Raw genomic sequence first — 17,149 nt, forward strand, 5'->3', positions numbered from 1 at the left:
ACAAATAAAATGTATAAAAGATCCATAATCTTTGATCCAGGGGTCCCATTACTAAGAGTATAACTCAAAGATATTACTGATAAATCAAAATCTCCATATGGACCAAAATAGTTAAAGCAGTTCTTTTTGTGATTGTCAAAAAACCAAAACAAAACAAATAAACAAACAAAAACAAAACAACTGGAAACAACGTAGGTATCTGTTATTTGGGGAATGGCTAAATGAATCGTGGTACATAAATATAATGGACTGATATTGTGCTATAAGAAATGATGAATGTAATGAACACAGAGAAGCATAAGTTGTGTGACCTGATGCATAAAACAGTAAGTAGGATTGAGTATACAATACACACGACCACAAAATTGAAATGGAAGGAGCAACCACAGAAAAAATATCAGAAGTGAATATTGCAAACTATAAAGAACAAGCATGGCTCAAATGAAGAGATATGAGAAGACACTCCCTCCCACCCCTTTGTAGAGGTGGGTAACCCACGAATGAAAATTCCATATATTTTCATACTTTTTTTGATGCATGGGTCAGTTATGATTATTTTTTCTCTTTCTTTTTGTCTTTAAACTACTATGATATATTGGATGGTTCTTTAGAGAGTTTACTCAGGAAAATAAATAGTAATGTAAAAAAATCAATAAAATTTTGTTTTTAAAAAAACATGGATATTTAGAGTATTGAATTATTATTGGGTTATTTCTGTCATTGGTTAAGCTTATTCTTTTTATATTATTATTCTTTTTTATTACACACAATTACACAAATAAAAATTATTTTTATTAATTTAATTTTCAGAAGATACTATATTCTGAATTTGTCCCTAAGTTCTTGGAAGGCGTTCTATTTGAAGATTGCAGCTCCTACGCACTGACTGTAGTACTGAAGCACCTTTCTTTAATTATTTAAACTGAATCAGATGATCTTGAATGATGCAAGCTGTCAAAATATAATTTGTGGAGAGGAGGAAGTATGAGGAATCTCGTAAAAGCTGGGTTTCCTCATGGCAACAAGAATATTTCTAGTTACACTGTTAGGTGATCCAACAGCTACAAGACCAATCCAAACAAAACCCAGTTACTGGCAAAATGGACACCATTAGGATGGCGAGATTTGGCTTTGAGGTAGTAAGATAAATTCAGTAGTTTGGATCTAATACATTTGTTATGTTAAAATCCTTTTTCATTCAGAGACAAATGAACAATTCCAGGCGTCTTAAAAATTTTACATTCTTTTTTTGGATATTTGGTCATGTCCAACTCTTCATGACCTCATGGACCATAGCACACCAATGTTGTCCATGGGGTTACTGGGATCGTTTGTGATTTCCTTGTCCAGTAGATTAAGACAAACAGGGTTAAGTGATTTGCCCAAGGTCAAAACGCTAGTAAGTCCCTGAGACCAGATTTGAATTCAGGTCTTCTGGACTCCAGGCCCAATACATTATATGCTGAGTGACATTAGCTGCTTCATTCATTCATTTATTCATGAACTGAATGGGAAAGTGATTGCTGTTAGTCACTAACTCTTCCAGGTTGTGTAATACAGAAATGAAAACAACAACCCCTGCTCTTAAGGACATTTAGCCAATAGGTAATAGAGCTGGAATATGTCGCTTGTGTGACTCTAAAATAAGCATATTTTCCATCTTTTCTACAGATTACCTCCTTTGAAGGCTATTTCCCTATTAGATTTAAGTTCTTTGCAGGTAGAAACTTTTCCTCTCTTTTTTGTATCTCCAGCATTTAGTACAGGGCAGGACACATAGTAGGTGCTTAGTAAATACTTATTGACTGATTAATTATTGAGATCAGTGGTGGTCAAAGAATTTTAGTTGGCTCCTGAAGATTCTGTGGATCTCCAGATAAAAGAGGAAGGAAGGGAATGAAACCCTCAAGAGTTCATCATATAGGAATCTCAGAATATTGCAAAGATTTCCAGTGAAGCTTGGTTACCGGCAGGAAAGAACTTATGAACCTTGAATATGAAAAGCTAAATATTTCCCAAACCTTCCACTGTTGTCACGTGGAATAGCTAGAATGCTGAAACTGAAGTTAGGAAGATGTCAGTTTCCTCCTCTGAAAAATGGGGAATAACAATTGCATTTAACTTTCTGGGATTTTGTGGTATTTACACATATATATTGTATCTAGGTTATATTGTAACATATGTAAAATGTATGGGATTGCCTGTCATCAAGGGGAGGGAGTAGAGGGAGGGAGGGGATAATTTGGAAAAATGAATACAAGGGATAATGTTATAAAAAAAAATTACTCATGCATATATACTGTAAAAAAATTATAAAAAAACTTTCTGGGATTTTGTAAGGTTCAAATGAGGCAATATTTGCAAGGTGCTTTGCAAATCTTAAATCTGTTGTTATACTTAAATTGAAATGCAGTTAGGATGACATCTATTAGAATATGTCCAGTTCTATGGAAGTGGCAGAAATAATGGAAGGAGTTTGAGAGTATATCCTTGTTTATCTGAACATGGATGAGGAAATACAGAACACAGCATACAAAAGTTGTCTTTGTTCCCCTAAAACTGAAGAATTCCAGTATGAAAAGTCTTAAATCTGATTTCTTTTAGGAAAAAAGACAGTTTTACAATGTAGCCAGATTCTGGGGCCAGCAGAGGGCAGTAAATGCCCTGTAGAAGAATAATAATAGAACTCTCCCTGGTAATGGTGAGAGTAACCCTTCCTGGTTGGTATACCTGGAGACCAGCTCTAGACGATTTATGCCCCATGGGCATCTGGATTATGACTCAACAGATGATAAAGTCTTATATTTACGACACCTCCATTTACCACCCTGTACCTAGAAAGGAAATACTGTGCAAGTGAGGCGTTTGCCTAAAAAAAACAACCCTAAACCCCAACATGAAACAAGCTAGTTAAAATGAGCTGTTCACAGCACAGAACAAGCTTTTCTCCAGCCTGGGAAAGTTTTCTGTAGTGAGCAGGTGGGCAACATTTAGAGAGGATTTCATTAAATGCCTCCAAATTTCTATGTCATTGTAGTGAAGGGTTTTATTCCAGCCATCTTGTCTTATGGATCTTTGTATGAAATTACATTCCACTTTCCTCCTTTCCTCCAATCCTAGTGGAAAGTAAGATCCTTGAGGGCAGGCGTTCCTCATTTTTCTTTGTATCCTCAGCAGGTATTGTCACAGTAAATGACGCCTAATAAATGTTTATTGCTGCTGTTTTCAAATTTGTTTTTGTTTTAAATCTGTTTAGATTGCGTATCGATTTGCAGTGGGTGGATTATTTAGAGAGGGGAACAGAGTAGGCTGTGTTGACTAAAATGAGGATTTTTCTCAGTCTATGACTCTGTCTGAAGTGGTTTGGCAAAAGTAGGGTTAGGATGCTCCAACAGGAAGTTGAGCCTTGGTAGGGAGCTTACATCCTGTAGAGAACTCCCCAGACAGAGGGTGTGGTGAGGAGTGGCCTTGAATTCTACAGCTGACTCCACCCTGTAGCCAGGGCAGTGTTCCCAGGCCCTACCCTTTGCAAGCTGTGGTCATAGCAATTGCCATCTGCTCTGCTTTCCCCCTTCCTACTTTGGGGTCAAATGAGGGCAGAGCCTTCGCCTTGTTGGGAGGAGAACTGCTCTGTCAGTGATACTATGGGCATTTTATCTGAATTTTCCTCAAGGCCCACAAATTTAAACATGGGCATACATTGTCCCCTTATAAAGGCAAATCATTCTAGGCAACATACCATCGCATTGATGAAGGAAGTTCTTATACCTGCTTCAGGAAATCACAGTCTTGTGGAGACAAAAAGTCTTTCCCAGTTCTCTTTGATGGTAATACTTTCCCCCAGAAGCCATCTCCAATTTAAAATGTATTTTTCTTTGCACATCATTTGCAAGCTATTTCCCACATTAGAATGTGAGATATGGGACTGTTTTTCCCCTTTATTTGTTCATTCTAAAGGAACAGCCTAGAACACATTTCTAGAGTATATAGTTCAAATGACTAATGTAGGACCATTAATATGAAATAGTCTAATAGGATTAGAAGGTGATCAAAGCTTTATTTATTTATTTGTTTATTTGTTTGTTTATTTATTTATTTATTGCAGAGCTCGATTCATGGGTGTGGGACATCGAAAATCACAACAGATATTTTTGATGCTAATTGGTTTTGTTGATTTTTTTTCTCTTAAATATTCTTTGAGGGAAAGAATCCCTCAGAATGAGAGAAAGGTAAAGGGGATAATTTAAGCAATGTAAAGTAGAATATATGAATAAAATTGATGATGTTCAAATAGAGAAAATAATAGCTCCCCAAATCAATTACTCATCCAGAGATTGTTAGTATTTGACTATATTGATGGGGAGTGCCTTCACAAGAAGAAATCATATTTCTATGATGAAAAATAATTTTGAACTTGGTTTTTATCTGTTCCCTGCTTTCCTTCCCCCTCCCCATATCCCTTATCTTCCAGTGCTCCCTCACAATTCTCTCTTCTGGAGCTCTTCCTTTTCTGGAGGCCAGTGGTCTGTTTTCATGGAAATTTACCTCATCTGCTTTGAGTAGACTGTCTAATCCTGGAAACCTCTTCAATTTCTTTTGGGATTTCTATTTCTTTCTCTTTGTCACTATGCAAATGTGGGATGAATTCTGCAACTAGCACTTCATATTCTCCTGCAACTCTGTAGACTGATATCTTTGTGATTTGAGTCCCAGAATAAAAGTAAAACATTGAATGGAAATCCAGTCTTTCACATGGTGTGGTATTGTAATTCCCCCCATTTTGCAGGCCAGTTAGACTTTGAGAACAGAAACCATGCAGGAGATAAACTCATTCCTTTATGGTGACTCAAGAAAAGTTTTTGATCTGTGCTGCTGATAAAGCACATAATGTTTTTTAAATCAGTCTGTCTGTTGATCCAATATGAGGAAAACATAAAATAGTTGTCAGAAGACAAAGAAAACAAATTCTTTTCAGATACAACTCTACAAGGAAATGATTTAAGTCATGGAGAGCAACAATTCCTTCCTCAGACAATATTTGACAGCTTATATATTCAACAGGTGAGAAGGAGTGATATTATAGGGAGAGACTGAAAAGTCAAGACCTGAAGCTAAGGCCTATTATTAATATATATTAATGGAGTAACCTTAGGCATACCATTTGACCTCTTCATGTCCCATGAAGCTCTTTAATTAATTAATTAATCATCAAGCATTTATTAAGCACCTACTGTTTATTCAGGCACTGAGCTAAGAACTCTAAGACTAGAAGTTATAGAGAGTTGAAACTGATAAAATCAAGTTCTGAACTAGCTATATAAAGGATAAGATGTTTAGAGTTGGAGAAGACTCCAGATGGACAAATCTAGGCTCTCTGATTCTAAACCCAGCATTCTTTCCTTTACAAATTTTAGAAGAAAAAAATTTCTGAAGAAATTCTATTTCCTTCCCCCTTATTTGCAACCCCTTAGATTCTTGCAAGTCAATAAACAAAAATGTGATTTCTCTGGTGTTTCCAGTCAGGTAAGGTGAGGAGTTTTATAAAAAACTGGGCCAGATCCTGACAATCTTTGGATTTGGATCAGGTGTAGATTTGAGATGCTTGAAAGGAACTGTATCTGTTCCCTTCCATTAAAGCTAGTGATAAATATTTTATATAAGGTGTCAAACACTGCGACCCTTCTTAGATGGCTATGAATCTTTGCCTTTTGGCAAGCAAGTCCCTAGATTTAAAGCTCCTGAGGGTTTTGGAATGTGCCTGCTTGAGCCTATCCTCTCAGACACCTTGGTGCTGTCAGGGAAGGTATGGTGTATGGTGTGAGGGTGCTGAACCTCCATCTGATCCACATCTGGGTTCATGTGCCCTGGGGCCTAAAAGCAATGAGGACTGGCCTAAAGAAAATCATGCCTCAGGTTAATTTATTACAGTTTGCCTCTCCTCCTAGTTGAGTTTTGGTTTGGTTGGCAAGGGGCTCTCTCTTTGCTGGGTGACTCTGACTGCATTAGCTACACACAGATGTTGACATACTAAAATCTTTGTGATGTGGAGAATGTTAGGAGGCCTCAGGAGTGGTATTGATTAATGTAGGCGGGGCAAATGCAAATGATGTTTGCCAAGTAGACTTTTGGCAACTTAAGAAATGATTCCTGAACATTATTTTGCAAGGCTTCCATGGAGGTCTTTAAAAATAGGTTAGATTCCCATCTGTCCGCAATGTAGTCTGCGGCTCTATTGAAATTGCTTTCTTTCCTTTCTTTTCTTTTTTTGTTTTTTGTTTTTGTTTTTTGGCCAGGCAGTTGGGGTTAAAAGGCTTGCCCAGGATCATATAGCTAGTAAGAGTCAAATGTCTGAAGGCAAATTTGAATTCAGATCCTCCTGATTCTTGGGGGTAGATACTCTATCCATTACACAATCTAGTTGCTCTTGAAACTATGTTTTTGAAAGTCATCAATGATTTCGGAATTGTTAATGTCTTTTTTAATCTTTATTTTCCTTGACCTCCTGATAATTTTTGCCACTGTGAGTATTCCTTAATTATCTCTCCTCTTGACCCAAAGTGACATTTTTTCCCCTCTTGATTCTTTTCTTATTTGGGTAAAGCATTCCTCCTCCTACTTCTATACTGATTCTTCCTCATCTTTCCTCCAATGAATTGTGAATGTCTTACAAGACTTTACTTTAGATTTTCTTCACTTCTTTCTCTATATTCTTTTCCTTACTAATCTCACTTACTTCTGTGGGTTTAAATATCACACCCATACAGATGACTTCTAAAGCAATCTATACATATCTGATTTCACCACTGAATACCAATCCTACAACTTCAGTTCCTTCCTTCCTTCCTTCCTTCCTTCCTTCCTTCCTTCCTTCCTTCCTTCCTTCCTTCCTTCCTTCCTTCCTTCCTTCCTTCCTTCCTTCCTTCCTTCCTCCCTCCTTCCCTCCCTCTCCCTCTCCTCTCCCTCTTTTTCTCCCTCTCCCTCTCTCTTCCTCTCCCTCTCCCTTCCTCCCCCTTCTCCTTCTCCTTCTCCCTCTCCCTCTCCCTCTCCCTCCCTCTCCTTCTCCTTCTCCTTCTCCCTCTTCCTCTCCCTTTCCCTCTCCCTCCTCCTCCCCTCTTCTCCTTCCCTCCCTCCCTCTCCCCCCCCTCTCTCTCATCAGAGTTAAGTAACTTGCTCAGAATCACCTTAGTTAAGTATCAAGGGTGAAGGGTCAGTTTGGAACCCAGGTCTCCCTGACTTCAGGGCTGGTGCTTTAGCTATTGAGACATCTGACTACTCCAACTTCAATTTATTTTTATATATTTGTATATCCTTCTAATAGTCAACAATGCCCAATAATCCTTCAAAGTCAATACATTCAAGAACTGAATTCATCTTCCCCATTAAATATGTCCTTCATTATAATTTTATCCCTTTTTCTACATTGAGCATGCAACTAGCCTCCCAGGCACTGCGATTCCTATAAGTAGGAGTCACTTTTATTTCTTTTTCTTTTTTTATCCTCCCATCCAGTTAGTTATCAAGTCTTTTTGACTCTGTAATATTTCTCACAGCTGTCTTCTCATCTCTACTTATTCTTCCATTATCCTGTTGTAGACACTTATAACCTTTCTCATAATTGTTGTAAGAGTATCCTAACTGTTCTCTCTACTTGCAGCCTCTTCCTTCTCCAGCCTATTCTTTGCAGATGCCAAAACAATCTTCCTATTGCAATGTCTGATCATGTTATTTCTTTGCTTATAATTATTATTAGTATTGTATTATATGTATTAGTATTGTATTGTCTAGGATAAAATAAAGTTATCCTTAAGCCTGTAATTCAAGCTACCTTTTTAATAATTAAATTAGATTAGCAACAGATATTTAACATGCTATGTCCTCCTGACTGATCATTTGTACAGTTTATCCTTTGGAGTGCATTTCCCACTCATAAATACCTTTAAAATTATTCTCTTTCTTCAAGGTTCAGCTCAGGTACTTCCTTCTCTTCTGTTCAGCTTTCCCTGATTTTTCCCTGCTCTTCCCTGCTCAGATTTTTCTAGAGAAGTTGTCTAGCTCTTTTCTTTCCACTGTATCATACTGTGTCTTGTGTTTTGCTCCTCCTTTGTGTGAAAGTTGGATGTCCCTAGTAGAATGTAAGTTTCTTTCCACTGTATCATACTGTATTTTGTGTTTTGCTTCTCTGTGTGAATGTTGGATAGCCCTAGTAGAATGTAATCTTTCTGAGGTCAAGAACTATTTTATTTTTCATTGTTGTATCTCTAATCCCTACTATGATGTTACTGAGCACATTGTCTTTATTTTTTATTCATTTTAGTATTTATTTATTTATTCAATAGTATTTTATTTTTCTAAATACATATAATGATAGTTTTTGTAAGACTTTGTTTTCCAAATTTTTCTCCATCCCTCCCTTCTCTCCCCTCTCCTCAAGATAACAATCTGATACATTAAATATGTGCAATTGTTTTAAACATATTTCTATATTAGCCATGTTGTATAAAAAATCAAGATCACCCAAGGAAATACTAAAGAAGGGAAAGGAACCTGTATGTGCCAAAATGTTTGTGGCAGCCCTTTTTGTAGTGGCTAGAAACTGGAAAATGAATGGATGTCCATTAATTGGAGAATGGTTGGGTAAATTATGGTATATGAATGTTATGGAATATTATTGTTCTGTAAGAAATGTCCAACAGGAGGAATACAGAGAGGCTCGGAGAGACTTACATCAACTGATGTTGAGTGAAACAAGCAGAACTAGGAGATCATTATACACTTCAACAATGATACTGTATGAGGATGTATTCTGATGGAAGTGGACATCTTCAACATAGAGAAGAGCTAATCCAATTCCAATTGATCAATGATGGACAGAATTAGCTACACCCAGAAAAGGAACACTGGGAATGAGTGTAAACTGTGAGCATTTTTTTTTTTTGTTTTTCTTCCCAGATTATTTTTACCTTCTGAATCCAATTCTTCATTTGCAACAACAACAACGAAATTCGGTTTTGCACATATATATTGTACCTAGGATATACTATAAGATATTTAATATGTATGGGAATGCCTGCCATTTAGGGGAGGGGGTGGAGGGAAGGAGGGGAAAAATTTGAAACAGAAGGGAGTACAAGGGATAATGTTGTAAAAAAAATTACCTATGCATATGTACTGTTAAAAAATTATAATTATAAAATTAATTAAAAATGAAAAAAAATAAAAAGCTATAATAAAAATTTTTTTAAAAAAGAAAAAGAAATCAAAATCAAATGGAAAAATCTATGAGAAAGAAAAAGCAAGCAAGGAAACAAATAAAAAGTTGAAAATACTATCCAAATTCACTTTCCACAGTTCTCTCTCTGTATGCAGATGATATTTTCCATTCGAAGTCTATTGGAATTGACTTAAATCATAGCATGAACATATTGTTTTTAATGAATGTTTGTTGAATTGAGCTGAATTGAATTGCCAATATAAGAGAGTATGTTTAGTGAATCCTTAAGATACTTTTAAATCTCTGATTCTATAGTCCTGGCAAGAAAAAGAAATGGGACCATAAATCAAATTTAAAGTCACATTTTATGTTTTGTATTCTCAGTTCCTGTCCATTTTCAACAGGGTAATAATCTGTTGTATTCTGCAAGATTAAACCTGTCATCTCTCTCATTATTCCTTCTGCTGACTAGCATGTTTCATCCTTTTCTCTAGTCTCATTTCCAAATTAGTGATAATTAGGATGAACTTTTCCTTAAAAAGATAAAACAAAGGAAACATAAGGGAAATGTTTTTAGCTTTAGAGAGTCAAGGTACAAGAATTACTTGAATTCATTCATTTGAATTTCAAATTAAAAAATGCTTAGTTAGGCATCAAAAAAAAAAAAAAAAAAATGACATACTGTACTGAAAGAGACCTCAGGGCCACAGCTGGAAAAGGGGGTTTGTGTGCTCTAGGAAAGGTCTAAGTATTACTATGTCTTTCCTACTTAAAAATATAGTACTGCCTCTTAGGGGTCCTGGAACACTGGTCCTAGAGTCAGGAAGAGCTGAGTTCAAATCCAGCCTAAGATACCTGTATTTACTAGGTGTATGATACTGGGCAACGAGAGAGAGAGCGAGAGAGCGAGAGAGAGCGAGAGAGAGCGAGAGAGAGCGAGAGAGAGAGAGAGAGAGAGAGAGAGAGAGAGAGAGAGAGAGAGAGAGAAGAGAGAGAGAGGAGAGAGAGAGAGGAGAGAGCGAGAGAGAGAGAGCGGAAGAGAGAGAGAGAGGGAGAGAGAGAGAGAGAGAGAGAGAGAGAGAGAAGAGAGAGAGACAGAGACAGAGACAGAGAGAGAGAGAGACGAGAGAGAGAGAGAGAGAGAGAGTGAGAGAGAGAGAGAGAGAGAGAGAGAGAGAGAGAGGAAGGAGAGAGAGAGAGAGAGAGAGAGAGAGAGAGAGAGAGGAGAGAGAGAGAGAGAGAGAGAGTGAGAGAGAGAGAGAGAGACGAGAGAGAGAGAGAGAGTGAGAGACGAGAGAGGAGAGAGAGAGAGAGAGAGAGAGAGAGAGAGAGAGAGAGAGAGAGAGAGAAGAGAGAGGGAGGAGGAGGAGAGAGACGAGGAGAGAAGAGAGAGAGAGAGAGAGAGAGAGAGAGATGAGAGAGAGAGGAGAGGGAGGAGAGAGAGTCAGGGCTTGAGTTCAAATTTGACCTCACATACTGAAACCCAATTGTTCCACTCCTATCTCAAAAAAGCAATGCCTCCTGTTTGAGGTAGTATGAGACAGAATGCTAGATCACAAGACAGGGAGAGGGGTTTAGACTCAAATAATCACAATTTCTCTGAGCTTCATTTTTCTTATAAGGAAAATGAAGATAATAATACTACTTTCTTCATAAAATTATTGTTAGCTAATGTGTAAAGGGCTTTGCAAACATTAAAGCACTATATTGAGTCAGTTGATTGGCTACAAATTAAATTCTTATGGAGACCAGAATTTTCTGATAATAAAATATATATATTTATAAAATGAAATAATAATTGCAAAAGTCTAACTCTCCTGCCTCAAAATGAAACATAAGTTATACCATATTCTTAAAACCCAAGTCAGTAGCTCTGGAAGATTTTAACAAGCTGGACTGTATTTGTTCCTGAAGAGTGGCCTGTAAGTGCAGGGAAGTATCATCCATTGGTTAGAGCTATAGACTGATAATCCTATTTGAATCAGATAGCTTTATAGGTTCCTCATCTGTAAAATGGGGATAATAATAGCACCTATAATATCTATCTATACAGATATATATATGTATATATATAACATCTATCTCTCTCTATATATCTATAATATATTTATATTTACATCTATATCTATGTATAATTGTGAGTTATTATTATGGGTAGATTGGTTCATTACCAGAAGAGTGGTACATAGTTATTGTCAGCTAAGTTTCAAGCTGGTTCAAAATGTGATAATCACTGAGACATCACAAAATCCAATTTAAAACCACTTCACTATTTAAGAATAAGAAGAATGAATAATTAAGAAAACATAAGATAGGAATACAGTCATCCCTTCTACACTGACTTTTCCCATAACAGTTTTGAAAGAGCATGGGTCAGCATAAGAAATTAAATAGAAATTTTGTGGTAGTTTTGTGGAAGTTACAGATGGCACATGAAGGCCAGTAGGTAACACAGAAATGGATAAAATATATGTATAGCATTGTATAATATCAACCTCTTTTATTATTCAGTACCATTCTTTTTCTGACTTTTTTTCTGATACATAGGGGGCCAAAAATTTTATGTGAATTTTCCAGATTAGAGGTGGAGGTTCTTCATCCCTAACTCATGCAGTGTTGGAGTGTTTAGCTCTTCCTGCAGAGGCTACAGGACAAATAGAAAGGCATCAAGTGTTGAAGCAGAATTTTTGACATTTCCCCGAAGATTAAGTCTCTCTTTTAAGAAATGAACCTAATTTATCTATTTCTATAACAGGGTTTCTTGACCTGGGATTGAATTTCAGAAAGTATGTAAATTGGAATGGGGAAAAATGACAACTTTAGCTTAAATAGACCCTAATTGAACTTTAGCATTTCCTTTAATTATAATTCTTGAATTCTTAAGATTGCCAAAGGGGTCTATGAGAATAAGTAGCAAAGAGGTTCCTATTTTCTTTTTATTATTATTATATAAATTTTATAAATATAGCTTTTTATTTACAAGATATATGCATGCGTAATTTTTCATCATTGACCCTTGCAAAACCTTCTGTTCCAACTTTTCCCCTTCTTCCCTCCACCCCTCTCCCATATGGCAGGTAGTCCAATACATGTTAAACATGTTAAAGTATAAATTAAATACAATATATGTATACATATCCATACAGTTATTTTGCTGCATAAGAAGAATCAGACTTTGAAATAATATAAAATTAACCTATGAAGAAAACAAAAAATGCAAGCGGACAAAAACAGAGGGATTGGAAATGCTATGTAGTGGTTCACACTCATTTTCCCAGAATTCTTTCACTGGTGTAGCTGGTTCTATTCATTATTGAACAAATGGAACTGATTTGGTTCATCAAAGAGTTCCTATTTTCAAGTAACTCCAAGGAGTCACTGAGGTGAAAGGAATAAAGATGTGAGAAGACAGTGAAGACTACCTGAGAGAGTAATATAACCCCTCTCTTAGAATGCATAGACATGGCAGAAATTATTCCTTCCCCCAACATTCTCTGATAGCCCAGTTTCTATCCATATTAAACCAATACAGCTCCTATCACATTAAATGAGAAGATTTTTGACTTTAGTGACACATTCATGTGAACAGCCAGAGGAATTTATGTTTCCACTCTAGTTAGGTCTATTTCCTTATATAACTAGAGTAAATAATAATGATGATGATGATATAACATTTATATGGTACTTATATTATATGCCAGGCACTGTACTAAATACTTTACAATTATTGTGTCATTTCAACCTCACAACAATCCCAGGAGGTAGATACTATTTTTGGCCCCATTTATTGATAGGAAAACTGAGGCAAACAGAGGTTAAGTGACTTGCACAGTCATGCAACTAGTATGTGTCTAAGGCTGGATTTTTCTAACTCTAGGCTTAGAACCGGATGCTGAAATTCTCCAGCAAGCTTGCTAAAAGGAGAGATCTATAATTCTATCTTCATCCTGAGTGCCCTTCCTGGTTAATTTTTAGAAACCTTTGGTTTTTCCAGTGAACCATGCTGCTTGACCTCTTTGCCTCACCTGTGACATGACAGCTGCTGTGGATGGCCTTTTATCTGAAAATCTCTGTCCCAAGAAGTTCTGTGACTTTGAAAGGAGCACACATCCCACTACTCACACTAGATCATCACCCAGTATATTACCTCATCGGACAATGAAGGTAAGAAAGGCTTCCAGTGACTTCATTTGCACATTTGGATATGAATATCAGTAAATCATTCTAACCCATCTTAGTGTCCTTAAAAACCATTGACCAGAGTTCTGCTCTAAATTTGCACAACAGCATAAAATAGATAAAACTATAAATTATAATCAATCCTTCCTAGTAACAATGATAGAAGGGATGGAATAGAAAAGAGTAGATAGGAGATAGAGTGCTTAGTCACACAGTTATTAGGAGTTCTACAAACATTAATTTAACTGTTGGTGTTTTTAATGTGTGATCTTTGGATGATAGCCAAGAGTTGATACACTTACTAGAAGAACTCAACCACATCATTATTGACATTCCAGCTGTAAATGAAACCAGGAAACATATAGACACTTTAGCCAAATGAATTGTGGATTGTAGATTCTGTGAGGAGAGAAAAATAAATAAAGGAATTAATAGATAGGATCTATTTCAATTTGCTACTAAAAACTTTTTTTCATGGATCATGCTCATTTGAAAGGCATACTTATAATGGACTTAACTTAAAAGTCCAGCATAAATATGATTATAACTTAAACACCAATATTTATAATAGAGGATAAAGTAGGGGAGTTCTATGAAATCTGACAAGATTATCCAAACTATCCACAGATACATGATTATTTGATGACTTCAGTGTGAAAGCATATCCAGGAAAAAATGGTGTAAACAATTTTGTAAAGCATAACTGGAGATCAAGAAATAAAAGTAATCAATGATTCATATATTCCTGAGAAGGCTCATTTATGTCTTTATATTATGATTTGTCTCTTTAAGAAGTGAGTTAGAAGATATAACAATGGGAAGCATAAGACAAAATCTCAAAAAAATGAAACTGGTTAAATCTCATGATTAGAAATGATTGGATAGCAATTATTTTAGCATCAGCTGTCTGTATAGTTGGCTCAACAACTGATGAACCAAGGGTCAAGATTATTTCTATATTAAAAGAAAGGATAAAAATGAAAAGACATTGGTTGTGATTAGAATCATCCCAATCTGACTTATGTAAAAAAGCTGAACCTCTGAAAAATGGGAAATGGAAAGAAATAAATATATTGATTCCTCCAGCATCATTTAACTGACACAGAAAGAACAATTGCCATATTAAAGACATAGACAAAACAAAAACAAAAACAACCAAACAAACTTAGCAACTACTATCCTACAGACATGTAATCTTGTGTAGTAGAAAGACATGGCGGCCAAGGACAATGATGATTTATGGTACAAAGCTATTTGCAAAACATTGGAAAAGAGAATAATATGAAATAATTCACACAGTATCTTAAAAGTACATGAAACAGTTGAGGGGAAAGTGAATTTGTAAAATCCTTGGTGAGAGATACCAAGGCAAGGTCACCCTGAGATCATGTATAGATGCAATGAAAAAAGGAATAGATGTAAAAGGAAAAATTTTATTGAAATTCCATTATGACATTCTTATCTCTGATGAAAGCAAAACTATAATGTTTTAACTCTATAATGTACTATGTGAGAAAGTGACAATAAATCTTAGGAAGATAAAAGAGGGAAGAGTGGGTGGATCTGGCCAAATATGTATAGGGGGAAATTATACTGGAGGCAAAAATAAAAACAAAACAAAACAACACTTGTTTATTTTAAAGAAATGTGCTCAATAATCTTAGAAAAACATGGAAAGACTTGCATGAAATAATGAAGAGTGAAATTAACAAAACCAGAAGAACATTTTATATATATACTAAGAACATTATTGTTTTATGTAGAAGTCTGGAACTTTGGAAAATACTTGAATCAAGGACAGCAGGGTGTTTATAGTTAAGTACCTACTCAGTGTGATTGATGGGATTATAGTTCTTTAGTTAAACATATACTTAATGTGATATAATGATGTAAGCACTCTAGTTGGCATATACTTAATATAATATGATGACAGTTGGCACATGCTCAGTGTGCTGTAGTGATATAATCTTACTGAGATATTTAAGGGCTGAAGGGACTGGGAATTGAGAATCTCAGTCACAGACACAGAGAAGACTCCGTACTCCATCTTTGACCAGCCTCGTTGTGGCTCTCCTGCATTTATCACTTCTCCACCCAAAGATCAAGGCCCATCCAGAGATTCTCCAGAAAGCTAGCCTGAACATTACAGTTTTAAGAAAAATGTTAAGTGAATAAATAATTTTCAGTATTATAAATATCCAACTTAACTATAAAGGACATATAAAGAAAGATACTATCTGCATCCAGAGGAAATGAACAGAAATTATGTATAGCAAAATGATATATATATATATACACCTATATGTATATGTGTGTACATATATCTATTAACAGAAATATGTATAGAAAAATTTACATATATACACCTACATATGTAGATGTGCCAAATTGTACTATTTGTGTCTAAAGGAAACTATTTTTACAGCAGGGATAGAAAAAGGAAAGAAAAAAAAAGAAAAAATAAATTTATATTCTAGATTTCATATTCAATCATCTTCTAAAAAATTATGATAGGTTATAGAAATGCTTGTTTTAGTCCATAAATTGAAAATAAAATAAATAAATGTGAAAAAAGATAATGCAAATAAGGGATTAAAAAGGAATGGAGAAAAAAAATCAGAGACAGAATTTTAATGCCATACCTGAAGACTCCTCTACCTTTTAAAAAAGATGATAGAGATATAAATACCTATCAAATCTTATATCAACTTTTTTATAACTACAAAATGGTCCATTAAAGCATCAAAATTGTCCTTGATGGAAACATGAGGAAATAAGCCTCCACATCTAATTTTCTATAGCAGGTCACTTTTTAAGATCCTGCTGTGCTTATTGTTTATCATTTTATTAAAAAAAATTTTACTATGTAGAAAACAATTTAAATTAGATTACATGTTTGGAATTATATTTTAATTACATTTGGTTTTTATTGATATCTTTTGTTTTTAATCACCTCCATTTCAAAATATCTCTATCCCTTCTCCTTTCTTCTGAGAGCCATGTTATGATAAAGAAGGATAAAAATGCAAGATTGTACTGCAATCCATACCAGTGGAGGAACTACCCACATGGATAACTTTATGGATTCATCAATATATTGAAATGAATAGTAAAATGTCACTCCTTATCTTTATCCCCTTTATCCCATAAGTAGTAATAGTAGAAAAAGTATTGATTAAAGAATGAGAAGACCTGTCATTTACTTACTATTTCTCCACTATTTACTGACCTTGAACAAGTCACAACATTGAAGGTGGTGTTCACAGTATAGTATAAACAGTACTGGTTCTTAAGTAAAAGGACCTAGGTTCAGGTAAATCCTATTGTTGTTGATTATTTACTATATGGTTTTGGACAAGTCACTTATTTGGGTCTCATTTTACTCATCTGCAAAATAAGATATAACAGAACAATCTCCTGCTTTAGAATGAAAGGAGCTGAGTTTGAATCTTGCCTTTCTTACTTATAAGCTATGTGTTCTTGTTCAAGAAACTTAATCAATCTGGTTCTCAGTATTCATCTGTAAAAGGAAGGAGTGGGAATATTTTACTTCTAATAATATTTTATATTTATAATATGATATTCATTATTTATATAAATATATTTATTATTAATAGATATAGTATATAATATATAATGAATATCACATATAATATTTATATTATAAATATAGAAATATATTTATTAAAAATAATTATTTTACCTCTAAGTTCCCATGGACTTTTCTTGGTTTTGGTTTCTTTAGCTATAAAATGAGGG

The sequence above is a fragment of the Sminthopsis crassicaudata genome, chromosome 4 (genome assembly GCF_048593235.1).
Source record: "Sminthopsis crassicaudata isolate SCR6 chromosome 4, ASM4859323v1, whole genome shotgun sequence".
Lineage (NCBI taxonomy): Eukaryota > Metazoa > Chordata > Mammalia > Dasyuromorphia > Dasyuridae > Sminthopsis > Sminthopsis crassicaudata.